Source organism: Chiloscyllium punctatum, chromosome 8 (assembly GCF_047496795.1).
Source record: "Chiloscyllium punctatum isolate Juve2018m chromosome 8, sChiPun1.3, whole genome shotgun sequence".
NCBI classification, from domain to species: Eukaryota; Metazoa; Chordata; class Chondrichthyes; order Orectolobiformes; family Hemiscylliidae; genus Chiloscyllium; species Chiloscyllium punctatum.
This window is the reverse complement of record NC_092746.1, coordinates 56,877,579-56,897,900: the sequence shown is the minus strand read 5'-3', so window position 1 is coordinate 56,897,900 and position 20,322 is coordinate 56,877,579. Positions and strand designations below refer to the sequence as shown.

Genomic DNA, 20,322 nt, shown 5'->3' with positions numbered 1-20,322 from the left:
TATAGTTGCCTTTCTTTATTTTGTAGTGGAATTTGAAAGGCCTACATGAAGCTCCAGAAGTCTGAAAATGCTAAAACAAATCTATATCTAGTACAGATGGATTCTTTTTAAGCCAAAATCCTCCAATCTTTTGGGAGAAGGTACAGACAGCTTTTTTTAAACAAAATACAATTACATTTCTTTGCCAAATGGAAATTGTGCTTTATCCATCAGGAATGAAATTTAAATATCAGAAAGAGATGCTGCTTCCATCTGAAAATACTCCATTGAGGCAAGTTATCTTTATGAAGTAAGAATACCAGATAAAAGTACAGAGAGTACTTCCTTTTTTGCACCAAAATAATTAGCTCTTTGCTGACCCTATTTAGGAAATTGTTTCACATTGACATTGGTGGAAGGAATCAGATTGTTTTATTCTTTGGGTTGAGGTCTGGTATGGACAATATTGAACTGCTACTGCACAGTTACAAAGCAATGACGGTTACTGAAAGCTGGGGTGACTTTAATAGGTCTAGCAATATTTTATCCATTCTAATTGAAATAAAAAATTCAAACAGGCAAATGTAAATAAATCCAGTTTACAGTCAGGTGATCGCTAAAGTTTGCTACATTCTCAGTTATGATGACCCTCTTTATTTGATCAGGTTTCGCATGCTTCCCTTCTCCTTAGCTGCGGTGATGAGATGTACTTTTATTCAGTTTTGTATTATATGTCCCAGTCACAGTTTTATTCAAATTGCTTGAATGTTCAGACCTTCAACTTTCCTGGCTTTCATTTGGAATCAGCATCTCCCTATGTACTCACTATGTGTTAAGTCCTGACCCTCACATTTCACTTACTATCAGTTTAGAAAAATCATCTTTTGCTGCTATCTGGCAACTGGAATGCCACCCACTTACCAACTGTTAAGCAGTGTGCTGCGAGGCTCCTGCAGAAGCAGAAATCCTTCTCACTGGCAAGAGGAAATCAGCTGAATGATGTCAGAAATCAACAATGGTCTCCATCAATTAGAAGCCACACTTGTAGAGCTAGCACCAATAAGCATTAAGAAAGGTGGCAGGCGAATGTAGTTGAGCATGCAACCAGAATTCTAATTTGAAGATTATAGCTTCTGCTTGTGGCTCTGCTTCTCCCACTTGTAATGTTTATTTTATGTCTACCTAAGAGGCTACAGGAGGCCTCAAATATCACAGCTGAAAGTCAGAACCTTCTGCAGTGCAGTACTTCTCAGACTCCCAATATCATAGCAATGTTTACTAATGCACTTCAGTCTATAGTAATATTTAACCACAATCGTTTGACTCAGAGCTGTGAGTTCTCCACTGAACCAACACTGACAAACTCTATGTAAAAATATCGATAGATCACGAGTGTTTGGAAGGACTGTCTTAAAAAACAAAGTTTACCAAGAAATGAAAACAAAAGTTGCTGAAAATGCACATAAGACCTACGAAAATATAAAAAGAGAAAAGTCAGATGAAGATTTATGAATACAAACACCGGACTGAATTTTTAGATTTTGTTGAAACTAGATACAGATGTGGGTTGGAGTGGTGAAAATACCCAGTTGGCATTCCATGCTCATCTTTGCTGCTGGGACATTTTTACTGAGGAGGGATGAAAGGTGAAACTTAAATTTTTAAATTATTTAATAGGATGTGGACATTTAGTGCTGAATCCTAACTGTCCTTATATTAAATAGTTAGGACTGGCAAAATTGCCAGTTCTGAAGAGTCACTGGACTTGAAATGTTAACTCTTCCATCTCTGCACAGATTCTGCCAGATCTGCTATTTTTTGCAGCAATTTCTGGTTTTGTTTCTGACTTTGAGCATTTACGGTTCTTGGTTTTTTGTTTAGCACCAAGACACAGTAGGCTTTCTCCAATCCAGCTGCGGACATCACAATTGCACTTAGATATAAAATAGATTAGATTAGATTAGATTACTTACAGTGGGGAAATAGGCCCTTTGGCCCAACAAGTCCACATCGACCCGCCGAAGCGCAACCCACCCAGACCCATTCCCCTACATTTACCCCTTCACCTAACATTACAGGCAGTTTAGCATGGCCAGTTCACCTGACCTGAACATTTTTGGACTGTGGGAGGAAACCGGAACACCCGGCGGAAACCCACGCAGACACGGGGAGAATGTGCAAACTCCACACAGTCACTCGCCTGAGGCGGGAATTGAACCCGGGTCTCTGGCGCTGTGAGGCAGCAGTGTTAACCACTGTGCCACCGTGCCACCCACTAATGGCGGTTGATAAGAAGAAAACTTGCTGAGGGCACATAGGTGGCATGGGTGCAACTCAATTGTGAATAATCTTTCATTTTTGTCAACATATTTGCACTGTTAAAATGTCTATGGTTATGTAATTTTCACTACTATGCTGGTTAAGTCAAATCCATGTGAGAGATGAGCAGCCTGTTCAGACCATTCCAAGGATGAAAGAAGTTGTAATTGCCAAGCATTGCTCATTTCTCACTAGCAACCAGTTCCTTGACTGCATATGGCCTCAGGGAACTTTGAACCATGATGTTGAACCAAGGCAATGCATTTCAATGTAAACAGCATGAAGGCTAAAACATTCTGTTGTAGTCCTGTTGGTTTGGAGAGTGTATGCGGGTGTCCCTTGAAGCCTTTGGTTTGCTGAGAATCTTCTGTCGAGATGCAGGCTAAAATTATGCAGGGAATATGTTAGACCATGGTCGGCACTTTTAATTTCACACTTATGGATTCAGTGACGATTCCACACACTTCTGCAAAGAAAGGTTAATTCTGTATGTCAGCTTTTCAAGGAAAAACACTGCCATTCAAAGCTTGGAGATATACAATGGGAGCTCACATGCCCATTCTACTATATAATGCAATGGTCTGCCAAGAAAAGCTACACAAACCACTGCCTCTTTCAGCTTAAATGTTTAAGAACTTCAGGACAGTATAGCAGTTCATGTGCATTTTGAAAGGTTAAAGACTGACCTGTGATGGAGGGGGTCAAAAGGAGATTCTTCAGGATTCTGCCCAACTTGCTTTCTATCATGAGAGATTTTGGGGCACAACACTTTGGTATGATATCCTGACAAGTATTTGATAGTTACCTAATCTTAGCAATGTGCAATATTAATCTACTGTCTCACTGACTTCTGTTTTAATCCCCATTGGTCAGTAGGCGTTCCATGAGGAGATAATTGGAAGTAGTACCAGTAGGAAAGTAAGATGTCATGCGTTGAATCAGAAGGATAATAAGACATTTATTTGGCACTATGAAAGGTCAAAGACTGCAAAAATAATAAGGTCTGTTTGTTCTTTACACCACTCTGGGCCTGCTTGCCATTTTATCAAAATAATGTTGTACCATTAAACAGAAGTTCAAATCCAGTTCATTTATCCTAGAAGCAGGTTTCAGTTAGATCATCTCTGGCCTTGTGGATGCTTTGTTCTGTCCTGCTTTCTTGGACAGCCCTCTTGGCTAATGTCCTGATCCTCAACTTTATCTTCCTCGTCAGAAGATTGTTATAATTCCCCCATTTTGTCAGCATCCATTTCTTCTCCTCTATGATTGTGAAGGGCACAGTATGCCAGTAATATCTTTCTGGGCAATATTGCAAAACTGAAGTGGTCCAGGTATTGAATTCTTATTTTAAGGTGTCATATTGTCTGTTCCATTGTGGCCTTGGAAAGTGAACAATGTTGTAACCTCTTTCCTGTTGGTCTGAGGGTTTTGTAAAGGTATCATGAACCATGTTTGGAGGAAGTAACCCTTGTCTCCCAGCAGGCATTCCTATCTAGTTTGAGGACCTTGGAAGGACATAGGAACTGGTGAATTTTATAATGTGTAAAAGCTATGGCAGTTCTCAGGCATTTTGGTGCAGGCCTCCTTATTTTGGCATCAATGAGCACATATAATTTAATAATTGATGGATCAAGGACATTTTCAGGTGGTAGGGTGTTCTCAAAGCAGTCTATAGTGCCTTGCACCTGGGGAAAGTAGTGATGATGGAGAACTGCACTGCCTAAACTATATAATTCTCTTTATCATGAAGGAAGGATATTAAAAGCTGTTGTCTGGAGAAACTGGCAACAGTAGCATTCCAGGTTAATTGATTGCTTAAGGATTGAGAGCACACAGGTTTCCAGTTTTGATCTGGAAATAAGCTACTGGCATAAAACACCAAGGCAGCTGTGTTCTTGATGTTTACCAGGATGACATTGTCAGTCCTTCTGAGTGCAAGCCTTTCATAATATCAATCTGTTCAAGCCTATTAACCTGGTCGACAGTGTTCTCACTATCAACAAGATCCCTCTCTCGTGAATACTGAAGCAAAAAACTCATTTAGGGCCTCCCCTACCTCTTCAGGCTCCAGGCAACAGTTCCCTCCACTATCCCTGATCGGCCCGACCCTCTGTCTGATCATTCTCTTATTTCTCACGTAAGTGTAGAATGCCTTAGGCCTTTCCCGTCGAGGCTTTTTTCATGCCCCTCTTAGCTCTCCTCAGTCCATTTTTGAGTTCTTTCCTAACTACTCTGTAATCCTTGAAAGCTGTGCCAGATCCTTGCTTCCTCAACCTTAAGTAAGCTTCCTTCTTTCTCTGAACAAGAAGCTCCTCTTCTCTTGTCATCTAAGGCCCCTTCACCTTACCATTCCTTCCTGTCTCAGTGGGACAAGTACTCCATACACAGCCTCCATCTTCCTGTTGTGCATTTCCCGTAGAACAATTGTTCCTAATTTATATTCCATAGCTCCTGTCTAACAGCAGTATAATTTCCCCTTCCCCAATAAAATACTTTCCCATACAGTTAATGATGACCAATTTGACACCGACATTTTTTCCAAACCCACCAACTCCCATAGCTACCTGGATTACACCTCTTCCCACCCTACCTCCTACAAAAATGCCATCCCGTATTCCCAATTCCGCCATATCTGCTCCCAGGAGGACTAGTTCCACCACAGAACATACTAGATGGCCTCCTTCTTTAGAGACCGCAATTTCCCTTTCCAAGTGGCTAAAGATGCCCTCCAAGGCATCTCGTCCATATCCCACACCTTTGCCCTCAGACCCCACCCCTCCAACCGGAACAAGGACAGAACGCCCCTGGTGCTCACCTTCCACCCTACCAACCTTCGCATAAACCAAATCATCCGCCGACATTTTCGCCACCTCCAAATGGAACCCACCACCAGGGATATATTTCCCTCCCCACCCCTTTCCGCCTTCCGCAAAGACCATTCCCTCCGTGACTACCTGGTCAGGTCCATGGCCCCCCTACAACCCACCCTCCCATCCTAGCACCTTCCCCAGCCACCGCATGAATTGCAAAACCCGCACACAAACCTCCTCCCTCACCTCCATCCAAGGCCCTAAAGGAGCCTTCCACATCCCTCAAAGGTTTACCTGCACTGCACATCCACCAATATCATTTATTGTATCCGTTGCTCCCGATGCGGTCTCCTCTACATTGGGGAAACTGGACGCCTCCTAGCAGAGCGCTTTAGGGAACATCTCTGGGACACCTGCACCAATCAACCACACCGCCCTGTGGCCCAACATTTCAACTCCCCATCCTACTCTGCCGAGGATATGGAGGTCCTGGACCTCCTTCACTGCCGCTCCCTCACCACTAGACGCCTGGAGGAAGAACGCCTCATCTTCGGCCTTGGAACACTTCAACCCCAGGGCATCAATGTGGACTTCAACAGCTTCCTCATTTCCCCTTCCCCCACCTCATCCTAGTTTCAAACTTCCAGCTCAGCACTGTCTCCATGACTTGTCCTACCTGCCAATCTTCTTTTCCACCTATCCACTCCACCCTTCCCCCCCGACCTATCACCTTCATTCCCTCCCCCACTCACCTATTGTACTCTATGCTACTTTCTCCCCACCCTCCCCCTCCTCTCATTTATCTCTCCACCCTTCAGGCTCTCTGCCTTTATTCCTGTTGAAGGGCAAAACGTTGATTTTACTGCTCCTCGGATGCTGCCTGAACTGCTGTGCTTTTCCAGCACCACTCTAATCTGGACTCTGGTTTCCAGCATCTGCAGTCATTGTTTTTACCCTGTCTGTTCCTATCCCTCTCCATGCCTATGTGGTGAGGCAGTTGTGGTCACTGTCGCCGAAATGCTCTTCCACTGAGAGATCTGACACCTGGCCTGGCTCGTCGTCTAGCACCAAATCCAATATGGCCTCCCGTGTAGTCGACCTATCTACATATTGAGTCAGGAATCCTTCCTGGACACACCTGACAAAATCAGCTCCATCCAGACCATCTGCACTAAGAAGGTTCAAGTCAATATTGGGGAAATTGAAGTCACCCATAACAACAACTCTGTTACATCTGCTATCAAATCTGTTCTTCTATCTCTCTGCTGCTATTGGGGTGTCTGTGGAAAACACGAAATAAATGACTGCTCCTTTCCTGTTACTGACTTCCACCCATACTGAGTAGACAAACCCTCCTCAACAACCTGTTTAACCTTTCATAGTGAACCTTCTGTGAAGTGCCTGTAGAGCAGTATATTCGTCTTTGTATAAGAAGACCAAATTTGTACTTAATACTATAGATGTGTATTATCAATTCCTTGTACCATTTCCAGTTGTAACTTGACTTCCTAACTTTTCCTATTGCAGTAAAGGCCAACATTTCATTTGCCTTTCTATTTACTTGTTGTACCTACTTGTTCATTTTTATGATTTCTGTACAAGGGCACCTAGATGTCTCTGTACTCTAACATTCTGTAGCCTGTTTCGATTAAATTAATATTTTGCTTTTATATTCTTCCGAAAAAGTGAATTATCTCACATTTCCCAGATTATGCTCCATCTGCTAAACTCACCTCTTCTGCCTTTCACATTGCAGACTCTTTGTGTCCTCCTCACAATACCTCAACCAAAGTCTGCGAGAAAGACCATTTTCAAATTGACAAACTGGCCTTTAGCAGTACTGAGTTATGGGAAAATATTTACCTGCACCTTCAATTGCAGTTAAAGTGCTGGAGAAACCTCATATATTGTTCCTATTCTGGCTTCCTCCCCTCCATTGAAGCATCAAATCCTGTGCTCCATCTTTAATGGAGAAAAACAAATTACCTCAGTACAAATTGGAGTCTACTTCCTGCAACACTTCTACAGAAAAATTCTTCTATGTTGCTACTGAATGGGCAGTTTTCATACCTGGTAGTGAGTGGTTTTCCATGTTATCACGTCTTTCCCATGTGCAATACCCCAGTTCAGGTTGGCCTTTGATCCCAAAATTTAGCATGACACTTCCTCTAACAAATCAAATGAGGTATACTCATGTCACATGTTGGTTCAATTCTCCTTATTACTGATCAGAAAATTGGGCTCATACTTTAGAATAATATAAACAAAATACTGAATAAAGTCAGAGACTTGGGAAAGTTGTAGTGTAGAGTGTTAGTCTTATGTATATAATATATAGTATGTTACAAACATAAGCAGTAGATTACAGAACCAATGATCATAACTTAAACATGCAAGGTAAGCTGTTTAGGACTACGATGAGGCGAAAGTTATGAAACAACTATCACGACTGGTGATAACAGATGATGGCAACAGACACAAAGACATTAAGTGAAAGTTCAGTTAATGAAAAGGTGGCAAGCGAGAGGACACTGGAAGAAATGGCAATAACAGAGAAGCAATGACCATGTGGAGTGCGGCTAGAGTGAAGGGAAGCAATGGAGAAAATCTTGACTTTACCAATGTGCTTCAGGCACATAGCAGGCCTGAATCAGGCTACAAAGTCGCTGAATTGGCAATGTAGATTTAAGAGATACTGAGCTGCATTGGCACTAGCAGAAAAATCTAGCAAGGAATCAATCAGTATGCTTGTCAAGGTCATAGGTAGTTTTGCAAATGACAGAGGATTAATGAAGAAATTGCTGTATATGAAGGGGTTATAAAAACATTAGATGCGTACTTCAACCTTAGGGGATACATTAACCAGAACAGGCAAAATTTAATTGGACACTCAGCACTCAGATCATGTTCAATCAAAGGTAATGTTTACCAACAGCCAAGCCTCACACAATTTTCATCAATCTCACTATCGCTATAATCAAATAACAATCGCAAACAGTGATAATGGAATCTGAATTTTATCATGTTTTGCACAGAAATTACCAAATGCCAACTCAGCTATCTTTATTTCACATTTTCTTTAAAGTAACAACAATGACTAATTCTTGATCTGTGACTATTATTTTACCCACAGACCTGTTATAAACTATAAAGCTGTTGAAATTAACTAAGATGATCTAAGATGATTCTCATCTTTTACATAATGTCTTTAAATTATTAAGAAGGTTGGGCTGAGCAGAGTGGAAAACAACTAACTACTTTCCTAGAAAAGTTGTATTCAAAATTAACATTAGAAACTCTGTTACATACTAATATAATTACAATTGTTGCATTTATCCCACAGTAACGCCACAAACCTTAATCCAGAATTGCGATTAAACTGTTTTCAACTGCAGTTAACATCCATCTAAGGGAATCCAATGCTCAAATACTAGCTTGCAGTTTCCTGGAAATCTTCTCAAAATTGTGCCGCAGTCTGTACTTTTGAACATTAGAACTGGGAAATATTGATAAGAATAATTGTGACTTGTTACAACTATGATATTGTAGTTGTCATCTTGAAATTACAACATGCAATACATATTGGAGGCATTAATATATTTTGATTTAAACAAGACAATAGCTCTGCTAATGTAAGAAATTACTAAAAAGTATCTAAAATGAGTATGTGCAGCATTTTACCTCTTATATAGATTTATGAAAAGAAAATAATTCATGACAAAACAAGGTGGAATTTTTAGAGGATGTAACTAACCAAACAAATAAATAAAATCATAAGATTTTAAGACATAGGAGCAGAAATTAGGCCATTCCACCCATTAAGTCTGCTTCACCTTCAGTCACGGCTGATAAATTTCTCAACAACTTTCTACCACTTTCTCCCTGTAATCTTCAATCCACTTGACAAACAAGAACCTAATTATCTCTGTCATAAATATGATGTTGCCTCCACAGCCTTCTGTGCCAATGAATTCCATAGATTCACCACTCTGGCTGAAAAAGTTTCTCCTTATCTCTGTTGTAAAGAGTCTTCCCTTCTTACTCTAAAGCTGTGCCCTCAGGTCCCACTCTTTCTTACTAATGGAAACATCTTTGCATGTTTTGAGAAGATTTGTAGCTCAGCTTGAGGTTCTGGATGTAGGTTTGCTCACTGAGCTGCAAGGTTCATTTCCAGACGTTTTGTCACCCTACTAGGTAACATCTTCAGTGGGCCTCAGGTGACGCACTGTACATGATTCCTGCTTTCTATTTATATGTTTGGGTTTCTTTGTGTTGGTGATGTCATTTCCTGTGGTGATGTCATTCACTGTGGTGATGTCATTTCCTGTCCACAAACCCAGCAACACACTAAAACAGCAGCTCATGAACTTGAAAGACCTTATATAGACACCAAGCAAAACTAATGTCATTTACAAAATACTGTGCAAGAACCATAACAAACAGTACATTGGATAAACAGGCAGAAAAATAGCCACCAGGATACATGAACATCAACTAGCCACAAAACAACTTGACCCTCTCACTAGTATCCTTATATTCAGGTAAGGAAGGACACCACTTCGACTGGGACAATACATCCATTTTAGGACAAACCAAATAGAGACACACGAGAATTCCTAGAAGCATGGCATTCCAACCGGAACTCTATCAATAAACGCATTGAGTTAGACCCCATCTACCACCCCCTGAGGAAAAAAAACACAGGAAATGACATCATCACGGGAAATAACATCACCAACCCAAAGAAACCCAAACATATAAATAGAAAGCAGGAATCATGTACAACGCTTCACATGAGGTCCACTAAAGATGTTACTTAGTCGAGTGACGAAACGTCTGGAAATGAACCTTCCAGCTCAGCGAGCAAACCTACATCTGGAAACATCTTCCCAACATCCACTCTATCCAGGCTATTCAGTATTCTGTAATTTTCAATTAGATCCCCCCTCATCCTTCTAAATTCCATTGTATATTGACCCAGAGTTCTCAAATGGTCCTCATATGTTAAACCTTTCATTCATGGGATCATTTTTGTGAACCTCCTCGGGCCTGCTCCAGAGCCAGTGCATGCTTCCTGTAGTATGTGGCCCAACATTGCTTACAATACGCTAAATGTGGTCTGTTGAGAGCCTTCTAAAGCCTCAGAAGTGTATCCCTGCTTTAATGTTCGAGTCCTCTCAAAATAAATGCCAATGTTGTATTTGTCTTCTTCACTACCTATTCAACCTATACATTGACCTTGAGAGAAACCTGGATGAGGACTCCCAAGTCCCTTTGCATATCACATTTCTGAATTTTCTCTTCATTTGGAAAATAGTGTATGCCTCTCTTCTTCCTACCAAAGTGCATGGGCTCACGTCTTCCCACATTGTATTTCATCTGCCACTTTTTTGCCCACTCTACTAACCTATCTATATCCTTCTCCAGTCTCCCCACCTCCTCAATACTACCTGTCCCTCCACCTATCTTTGTATCATCTGCAGACTTAGTAAGAATGCCCTCAGTTCCTTCATCCAGATCATTAATGTATAAAATAAAATGTTGTGGTCCCAACACTGACCTTTGCAGAACACCACTAGTCACTGACTGCCATCCTGAGAAGGACCCTTTTATCCCCACCCTCTGCTTTTTGCCAAAGAGCCAATCTTCTGTCCATGCCTCTAACACTGTGTACCTTGCCTCTAACACTGTGGCCCCTTATCTTACTCAGCAGCCTCCTGTGTGGCACTTTGTCAAAGACTTTTGGAAGTCCAAGTAGCTGGCATCCATTGGCTCTCCTTGGTCTAACCTGCTCATTATCTCCTCTAAGAATTTAACAGATTAGTCAGGCATGACCTCCCCTTGATGAAACCATTGTTAACTTTGCCTTATTTTAACATGCACTTCCAAGTATTAAGAAATCTTATCCTTCACAATGGACTCCAAAATCTTGCCAACAACCAAGGTCAGGCTAATCGGCTGTAATTTCCTGTCCTTTGCCTCACTCCCTTTTTAAACAGGGGTATCACATTAGCGATTTTCCAGTTCTCTGGGACTTTCCCTGACTCTAGTGATTCCTGGAAGATCACCACCAACACCTCCACTATCTCTTCAGCTATCTCCTAGCGATGTCCTGCAGAAGGGGTGGCTCAGTGGCTCAGTGGTTAACACTGCTGCCTCACAGTGCCAGGCACCTGGGTTCGATTCCCACCTTGGGTGACTGTCTGTGTGGAGTTTGCACGTTCTCCCTGTGTCTGTTTCCTCTGGCTGCTCCGGTTTCATCTCACAATCCAAAGATGTACAGGTCAGGTGAATTGGTCATGCTAAATAGTCCATAGTGTTAGGTGCATTAGTCAGGGTAATTATAGGATAGAGGAATTGGTCTGTGTGGGTTACTCTTCAGAGGGTTGGTGTGGACTTGTTGGGCTGAAGGGCCTGTTTCCATAAAAACAGTAGGGAATCTAATCTAAACACTGGGGTGTTATCCATCTGTTCCAGGTGGTTTTTCAACCTTCAAACCTTTCAGTTTTTCTAACACCCTCTCCTTGGTGATGATCACCATATTCAGCTGTGCCCAATTCCCACCTCTCCGACTCATTTGAATTTTTGAGATATGACTCGTTTCTTCCAATGTAAAGACTGACGCAAAGTAGTTAAGTTCCTCACCATTTCGTTGTTCCCCATTACTTATCTAGTGTCATTTTCCAGTGGCCCAATGTTCATTTTTGCCTCTCTTGAGCCCTTTATGTATCTTTATATGCCGACTAGATATCCTAAAGTAATCTAGTCCCATTTGCCAGCACTTGGCCCATATCCCTCTAAACCCTTCCTATTCATATACCCATTCAGATACCTTTAAAATGTTGTAATAGAACCAACCTCCACCATTTCCACTGGCAGCTCTTCCATGCACACACCACATTTGGTGTGAAAAGGTTACCCTTTGGGTACCTTTTAAACCTTTCTCCTCTCACCCTTAACCTCTGCCATCAAATTCTGGACTCCCCTACCCCAGGGAGAAGACCTTGTCTATTTACCCTACTCGTGTGCCTCATGATTTTATAAACCCTATCACGTCATCCTTCAGAGATTATTAAGCAAAACCAAAGCACAAAATATTGGAGAGGAATATACTAGCATGAATTGAGAACTGGTGAACAAGTCAAGAAAAAACGAATCAGAAAAAAATACAAACATTTTCAGGTTGAAAGGCTGTGACAAGTGGAGCCACAAGAATCAGTGCTTGGGCTCCAGCTATTCATAATCCATATCAATAATTTAGATGCAGTATTAAATGTAATATTTCCAAGTTTGCAGATGACAAAACTAGAGAGTTTATGAGTTTAAAGAAAGATTCAAAAGCACTTGAAGGAGATTTGGAGATGCTAAGGCAGTGGGCAAAATATTGACTGTTTGAATCCAATGTGTAATGAACTGAGATCGTCCAGTTTTAGATTTTTTTATTTAAGAGGCTTGATGATGTTGAACTGCAGAAGAAATTGTGTGCTTCCATGACTATGTGTCACTAAATACTAATATGTAGTTAAAACAAGCAATTAAATAAGCACTTGAATTTGACTGTTACTAGAATTTAGAATTAGTCTTTAGTGTCACGTATTCAATGAGTATAGCGAAAGGTTAATACATCACCACCTACAGCACCGACAGGTACAAGATACCTAGGTGCAGCTTCTTTAGTTACAAGGTTTTTCAACAATAGAGAAATAAAATGTCCAGCATTGCAGAGATCAAAGTTCTGAACAACAGACCACGGCTAGCAAGTAGCTTCCAGTCTGCACCAGCCGCAAGACCAAGCCAGGCATCACCTTGAGGACCATGCCGTTGAGAGATTGTTTCAGACCAACACACTGGGCTGACAACGACACGCCATCAGACTGCCATCAGGCCAAGAGGTCACGCCATGTTAGGAGGCTGTTAGGTTGCCATGCGAGGAGGCCACTGCGCCAAGCTGGGCGGTCACCACAGCAAGCCTGGAGGCCACTGTGCCCGGCCAGGAGTCATTACCGGAGGCTGGAGTTATTGCTTGATGGCCAGGAATTTTGCTCACTGGAGGCCAGGAACCATCATCAAATATCAGGAATTGTTGCAAGCTTAAGGTTGGGAATCTTCACCAGGGTCTGGGAATCATCAGTGGGAAGAAGAAAATAAAGCACTAAGTTAAAAATCACACAACAATTACTCTCTATCTCACTCTCCACAAACACCTGATAAAGGAGCAGCACTCTGAAAGCTAGTGCTTCCAAATAAACCTGTTGGGCTATATCCTGGTGTTGTGTGATTTTTAACTTTGTACACCTCAGTTCCAACACTGGCATCTCCAAATCATCAAGCACTAAGAGGAAGAAAAGAGAAGAAAAGAAGAAGAACGGACAGAGCAGGTGAGTCCAGCTGGAAGCATTGTACTCTGCTGAAACAAGGGGGTTTGAATATAGAAGCAGAAGTGTTATCTTGAACTTATAAAGAGAATGCAGCTTGGCGTTTGTGCTACATATTCTTGAAGCTGCTATGACTCTTAAATACTCTAGAACTCTCAGGTTCCCACCTTTTTCCCAGGTCTTTGCGCCACACAGAGATAGCTACTATTAGACAATATCTATTTGCTGTAAACATGGCTAATGACACCTTTATGAAACCTTCACACTAATATAAAACAAAGATAGAATGCTTCTCATGCCACCTTTATGAAACCTTCACACTAATACAGAACAAAGATACAATGCTTCTCATATCTAACCTGGACCATTGTGGAACAGGCCTCCTTGAGGATATTTCCGTTCCGAGACCACTCCAACGAGTTACAGCAAAAATAAGAAAATGCCAAATCATTTGAGGTATAGTGTGCCCTTCACAGCTGGAGCTGACAAAGGGGAGATGTTCTGGATGCAAAGGAATTGAGAGATTGATAGCAATCTACTGAGGACAATGTTGAGAATGAGGATCAGGTGACTGACCAGGAGGAACATCCAAGACAGCATGACAGAGCAATGCTTCATTGAGTGCGAGAAGCCATATAGAACTGGATTGAAACCTGCCAGGATGAATTAGCTGGATTTGAATTTCCACTAATTGTTTAACATTCTGTTGATTATATGGCAAGCAGCCCATGCTTAGTGCTAAGTAAATAAGAACCTTGTTTTTGTAACAGTCCCTAACATTTTCTGTTACTGAGTAAATGTTTTGTTATCCACTTGATTGTACTATTAATATCTTCCTGGGTGATTCCACTTTAAAATACCTGTACATTACATGTCCTACTGACTCTTTGGGAAAAAACAGAAGTCAGTGAGACAGAGCACTGACAGATGCGATGTTAAGATTAGGTGGCCTTTAAGACTTCAGTCAGCATACGCCATGCAAATGTTCTGCACTGTGATCGTTCATGCTATTCAATAAGTTGACAGGAATCCTGAGGCCTCCCATTTTGACCCTTCCATTGTTGGGGAGACTTTGATCTTTGAGAACGCTTGTAGACTGCTAAATCGTCTTGACATGTTTGAGCATATGATAAGACAATGTTTAACATGTGAGATTATGTTCTGCATCTTTCTTGGCAATCCCTTGCATTATGAAGGAGAATGGAGTGGGAGCTATACATTGTATGGCTCCCGCTTTGAACAGTGGTATGCTCCCTTGAAAAAACTGGTAAATAAATGAACCTTTCCCTCCAGAAATGTGTGGAGTCATCACTGATTCTGTACTCTCAGTTACAAGGTGGGTGTAGTGTAGAATGATGTTTGCAGACTAAATCCTAGCACAACTCTGGCACATTGCATTTAGCTCAGTGTTGTTCACATTAAAGCACAACATTAGCTGCAGACCTAATTTGCATAATTCAAGGATTCCCTGGTCTGAATCTATCATTAGTCAACAGTTGGCTATTTGAGAGAGATAAGCAATAGTTGGTTCTTACATCTTATTTCATTTTTAGAATATCTGAAGAGGCAGCTCATCTCTAACATTTTTGACAGACACTTTAACAGTTATTTTAAGAGTGCAAGTTTATTTACAATTGTCTGTCATCCATGCCACTTACGTGCTCAAAATAAGTTTATTTTCTTACTTTCCTCCCATCACATCTAAATGTAGTCCTGACAATCTCAGCTGAGATGGTGGGAGGCTGCTTTGTCATTAGACTGGAAGACTTGGGTAGTAGTCCAGGGGTCGTGGTTGGGCCTACAAGGCTCTGCCCCATTGACAGTGACCTTCCCAGAGACAAGTTCATCCCCCTCAGCTGGGTTCTGTGTACCTGTACTAGAGAGGAGAAGAAATTAAATATGTAAGAGGGAGAACAGCTTGTGCAGGTTCAGGTTGAATTAAGGCTGGTGTTGATGGAGTGCAACATAGCACAATTAAGTTATTTGGACATTGAGGTCTCCCGCACCCTAACTAAATGGCCGTACGCTTTTCCAACCAATTTAAGAACATTTCAATATAGAGTGAAGAACCTTATGCCATCCACTCCACCACTGATCTTGGTCCTCTAGACCTAGTTGTGAACCAATTTTTCCTGCAATGGGACAAAGGGAGGTATTGGGTATGATGCATGTAGATGGAAGGGAAGCTGGTATTGATGCCAGAGCAGGAGACATGTGAGGTATCCCTTTACAATCATTATGAAGTACAATGGGCAGGAGAAACGGTAAGGTATCTCCATTGGATGAGTAGTAAGTACAGAGGGCAGGAGTATTTGATAGTTTGAAAAGTGGACATGGTACATGCAATTGAGAAAGCTGTAAACTTGAGTCTTAGTTGGTTACATGGGGCCAGTGAGTGTGCACTTGCACAAAGAAGATGATTGCACTTGACACTAGTAACAATGGTGAAAACACTATCTCTATGAGAAGGGTGTTGAAGTTTATAATTAATGAGCTGAAGAGTGTAAGATTCATCAACCATGGTGGCCTGGTGCCATTGACCTCACTCAATAAAACACTTAATTCAAAATAGTGAAATTCAGCCTTAATTTCCCAGCACTGCCTAATTAGTAGTATCTCAACAAGAGAAAAATACCTGACGAAAATTACGTGGAAATATTTTCAATATTCTGAATGTTAAGTCATTTTGCTGATAGTTTGAACGTGTTTCATCTCCTGTCATAAGAGTAAAGGAAAAAAATGCTTTGAGATTAAAAACTAGTTTAAGATTTAAAGACATGAGAATGTCATTGTTGTCAAAATATGATCGACCCAGAAAAGAACTTGTTTTCAGAGCACATTCTCTTTCCTGCTGTACGAGATGGAATTGAAAGAATCTAGTGCTGTACTGAAATACATATCATGTTTCAAAATACGTCACTGCTAAAACTTTGCTCAAATGTGGCAGGGTAATGATAGGGAACAACAACAGATGTACAAACAATCGATTCGGCAACTCTGAAATAAGTTTAAAAACAATGATATATCTCACCTTTATCATTGAAATATTTAGAAACATTTATAAACCAGAATATAAATGTTAAAACATAAATATAATGTCATCTCATAGTAGTGATTAGTCTTCAACTAACTCGTGTCAGGATTTCAAAGTTACTGTGTCTTGCATGTGAGAAGATGTTGCAAAAGTAAGAGTGTTGTTACATGAAAGAAATTATCTTGCTTAATTTGCTGCCCAAGTGTGTTACACAAAATAGGATGTGGCATTGAATAAAGCTTATTTGCCTAACATACAATGAACGGCTGAGGATCCTGGGATTGTATTAATTAGAGTTTAGAAGGTTGAGGGGAGATCTAATAGAAACTTCCAAGATAATGCAGGGATGCTGGGAATTTGTTTCTGTTAGGTGGGGAGACTAGGACTCATGGGCACAGCCTGAGAGTTAGAGGGGGTTAATTTAGAACAGAAATGGGAGACATTTCTTCAGCCAGAGAGTGGTGGGCCTGTGGAATTAATTGCCATGGAACGCAGTGGATGCCGGGACGTTAAATGTCTTCAAGGCAGAGATTGATAAATTCTTGACCTCGCAAAGAATTAAGGGCTATGAAGAGAGTGTGTGTAAGTTGAGTTTAAATGCCCATCAGCCATGATTAAATGGCGGAGTGGACTTGATGAGCTGAATGGCCTTACTTCCACTCCTGTGTCTTATGTCTTATGGCGTTATGGTCTTATTAAACAAAAGATAGTTATAAAATTGAAAAATACAACATATCAAGAAGGCCATATATATGCAAAACAGTCAGTAGGAAATGTATTTCTTAAATCAGAACAGATTAAATTGTTAATTGCATTCAGGGTAATTGTAATTACAAATGTCCATACAGGTTGATTTGCAAAATGTAAGCTTGTAGTGGTGCAGAAGAAATTGTTAACATAAGACTATAATGAGGAAATTTATAAATGCATTATGTCTCCTACTCAAAATACATATCAGGAATGGGGTCTTTTAGGTCTTTGAGCTCCACAATAGTTTCTATCCATTTAAAATGAATTGTTTCTTTCATTACTGTAAAGTGTCAGTCAACATATTGTTGTGAGACTTGAGTCACACTAGAATGGGGTTGGTAGGTTTCCATTGCTGAAGAGCAAAGATGAACAAGTGAGGATTTTTGACAAACTTATGGCCACTTTATTAATGAAGATATTTTAAACTGAATTAAAGTTTTCATGCTAGTATATTCAGAATTTAAGTTGTCTTTTCTGGAATTTTTGTGTAGTTTCCAGGTTTACTCATCCAGTAAAATACATGTTCGACTTATTTTACCTTTCAGTATCCTTCAACATATAATTAAATCTTCATATTCAATTCTTCAATTCTTTTCAAGTCTGTGAAAATCCCATCTTCTGGACCCTAGCTCATGAATTCAATGGCTCCAACATCAGTCCATCACTTTTTTTTATGTTAGTCTTCATATATTTTCTATCTTTAAAAGTCCTTTGACAACAACTCCAAGATAAAGCCTCAAGATGTTTGAGATTTTACTATACCAACACATCTTATCCTAGTTCTAAGGTATTCTTTAATTCTTTGAGGTGTCATATTTGCACCAAGTTTCTGTCTGCCAATTAAGTATGTTAATTGCTGAGTCTGTTAACTGCCAACCTAAATGCTGAGTTTAACAAGTCTGTTAAAAATAGTGCCCTGATGAGTTTAAGTCTTTGGAAAGTCTAACTAAATATGGCTGTTTCCAAGCAGGCTGTTATGTTCCTTGAGCAAGATACAAGGAAATTCTCACAATAGCTTTTCTGTTTGATCCATGTGGTGAAATCTATTTTCAGCATTATATGAGAATGTAACTTTCAAGATGTACTCAGTTCCAAGGATGCTCCATTTGACTGTTCTAAAATGTTAGAATACGCAGTTCTGTGGAGCAGTATGGAGAAAGCTTATTCCAAGCTTTAAAATAGGTCATCCAGAATAATTTGGGAGTCACAGAACAGCAGATTAAAGATTACAAGCATTGGACAAAGCCAGTGTGTGTATGAGAGTGAGAGAAAAATATAGATTTCATGTTAGAAGCACTGGAATTAGCTGTACCACTGGGAAAAAGTTAAGGACTGCAGATGCTGAATATCACAGTTGAGAGCATGGTGCTGGAAAAGCACAGCCAGTCAGGCAGCATCTGGGGAGAAGGAGAATTGACTTTTCGGGCATAAGCCCTTCATCAGGAATCAGTCTTGTGGGCCAAGGGGGCTGAGTGATAAATGGGAGGGAGGGGAGTGGGGCTGGGGGGAAGATAGCTGAGGGTGCAATGGATAGATGAAGATGGGGGTGAAGGTGACAGTGGGGGAAGGCAACTGAATAACACAAATTTTGTTTGATGTCCTCAGTGAAGATTCAACAGCAGCCGGTTGACTGTGTTGTTCAATCGTAGGAGGTTGTTATAAGAATTAGTAGACAATTAAATGATGGGAGTCAGAACAAAGAAGAAGTCCTGGGGAGCTAAGAAAGTGGGAAGGCCGATGACTCTATGTTCATTGAAACCATGAGTAGCGGCAAGAAGCCTGAATACCTTAATATTTCAATGCTGCTGAGAGTAAGATTGAAAAATTTGCAAGCAGCATTTGCTTCATGCAACTATGCACAATTGAAGCTCAAGGAAAAATCCAGAGGGAAGCAGTGAACCAACTATCAGTGACGAACTAGACTTATGCTAATGAACGAGTAACTGAATTGTAGTCTCAGAGTCCAGAGGAGTGTAGACCCAGGAAAGGAGGGTGATTGATAAGTATAATAGCATTCGGTGAAGCAGTTCATATTGGATCAGCTTTTGAGAGGAAGCTTCAAGATCAGATCTGCAAAAGTGAAGTTACTGAGAAATCCATAGGTTTCTTCTTGATTGTGTTTGGTTTTTGATGTGATCTGATGGCTATCACAACTACAGACTATTACCCAAATAAATCATACATTAAATTGATGTGTGAGAACTTAAGTTGTACATATATTGTAGATTGTATTACTATTCTAACATTGAGTCATAAAGTTTAGTTTTGCTTGTTAAAAACTGTAGAATCCTGTGGCTTTATTCTGTTCCTCTGAATTTCACACTTTGTCTACTTAACAAAGCCAGATTGTAACATTAGAGTCAGTCATAGCCTAGCACTTGTGTGGCATGAATAATAATGGTTATATATGTGAGAATCTGTCTTGAGATTATGGCTTGTGGAATGAATGAAAAATTACTATACAGGTTTGAAAATATCATTTGGTGATAGGAACCACAAGAATTATAAATGTAAAAAAAGTGTTCGCAGTGAATAATGAAATTTTGCAATGCTTTGCTTTGATTCCCTTGTTCACACTATCAATAACTTGGCAGAAATTATAGCAAATAATGTGACTGAATGTGAAGTACAAAGAAAATAAACAATATTCAAAGTTATGTGAATCAGTTAAGCAGATGGAGTCAGAAATATTTGAATGAGAAATGTGTTAATATATAAAATCATGTTTAATAGAACAACAACTAGCTAATGTATACACAAAGCTAATGTATACACAAATGTTTCTAATAGTAATGTTGAGGAAGAGAAAAGCGAAATGCAGGTGTGGTTTTTGATCATTCATAAGTCTCCAATTGTGATGTGTCAACAGACAAATCTAAGGGAGTTTGATCAGAAGTTATTCTAAGCTAATGAGATCACCATTGAAACTACATTTGGAAAATATTAGACAATAAGTGATTTTGGGTTGCAAAGGATTTTAAATTATGAAGCATGAGAACAGATTAATAGAGTTTATCTCATTTTATGAATGAGGACATAATCCAGATCTTTGGAA

At 40.3% G+C, this 20,322-nt stretch overlaps 1 protein-coding gene across 8 annotated transcripts in view; it reads left to right on the top strand.

Moving 5' to 3' along the window:
• Positions 1–20,322, top strand: part of cobl (cordon-bleu WH2 repeat protein) — a 366,824-nt gene that overhangs the window by 326,905 nt on the left and 19,597 nt on the right. The window lies entirely within an intron of this gene.